The following is a 1,591-nucleotide window of genomic DNA, read 5'->3' on the forward strand; positions in this document are numbered from 1 at the left end:
GGCATCATAATATCTATGATCAATATAAAGGAAAGAAAGAAAAAATGAAAGACAAAACAGGTTGTGTCAGATTTCTTTCTGGCAGCTCTAAAATGCTCACTTTATTTATTTTCATAGATTTCAATTTCCTAAATTATGTCTGATATTTCAAGCAAAAATCGTAGCATGGATAATATGATATAGAGATACTCAAAAATTTTGAATTGTTTTTCTGGGCAGATGTTATATTACTTGTAGATCACCTTGCTGCTCTCAAGACCTAGTTCTAAGCTGTGTTATGGTAATGACGTTTTATTTTCCTCTTAGGACATATGCCTCAGTCCTAGGCATACATTCTAAATGTATGTAAGACAATTATACTATAAATTTGAGAGGGTAAAGAAACACAAAATGACATAGGGTTGCTAAACTTCACTCAAACTGGAATACAGATGACACCAATTGACTGTGATAACATATATATAAAGGAATATCTAGAACAACCACTAAGTTATAAAATGCAACCAGAAAACTATAAAAAAGAAGATACACCATAAACACTATGAATAACAAAATGGAATTCTAAAGCAAATGTTCAAATAACCCACAGAAAGTCATGAAAAATAAGCAGAGAAACAAGAGTTGATAGAGAAAAGAAAAAATGTCAGGCTTATGCACTAAAGTATCAGCAATTTGTTTAATTATGAATGGTCTGCCAATTGAGAGACATATAATGGAAGAGTATACTTAAAAGTATGACCCTTTCGTATAGGTTTCTTGTGTGCTGTGTACAAGAAACTCACTTGAAATTCATCAATACAGGGCAGGACAAATTAAAAGGATGAATAAAGATATATTATGCAAACATTAATGCAAGGAAAGCAAGAGTGCCTGTATGTATATCAGCTAAAGCAAAGAAAATTACCAGAAACAGAGATTACATAATGATCAAAGGTTTAATCCCTGAAGAAGACAGCAATTTAAAAAGTGTATTCACCAAAAAACAGAGCTTCAAAATATGTGATGTAAGGCAGGCGGATCAGGAGGTCAGGAGCTCGAGACCATCCTGGCTTACATGGTGAAACCCCGTCTCTACTACACACACACACACACACACACACACACACACACACACACACACACACACACACAAAATTAGCCAGGCGCGGTGATGGGCACCTGTAGTCCCAGCTACTCCAGAGGCTGAGGAAGAAGAATGGCGTGAAACCAGGAGCCCGCGCTTGCAGTGAGCCAAGATCGTGCCACTGCACTCCATCCTGGGCAATAGAGTGAGACTCGACCTCAACACACACACACACACACACACACACACACACACGCACCACAAAACAAAATATGTGATGTGAAAACTGCCAGAACTAAGGCGGGTCAGGCTGGGACCTGCGCTGCCTCAGGATGTAAAGTGTAACAAGGGGGCCAGGGGATGGGGGGACAGCAGCATGGGCCTGTGAGGCCTGTGGGGTGCCCGCGATCCCCAGATCCCCCCGCAGCCGACCCCGCAGTGGTCCGCTCCGCTTGGTTGCCGCGTGCGGATTCGGATTCCAGACCCCAGGCTGCGTGTTCTCCACCGCTTGTTGTGGCCAGTGTTACT

Source organism: Colobus angolensis, unplaced genomic scaffold (genome assembly GCF_000951035.1).
Source record: "Colobus angolensis palliatus isolate OR3802 unplaced genomic scaffold, Cang.pa_1.0 Scaffold2, whole genome shotgun sequence".
NCBI lineage: Eukaryota > Metazoa > Chordata > Mammalia > Primates > Cercopithecidae > Colobus > Colobus angolensis.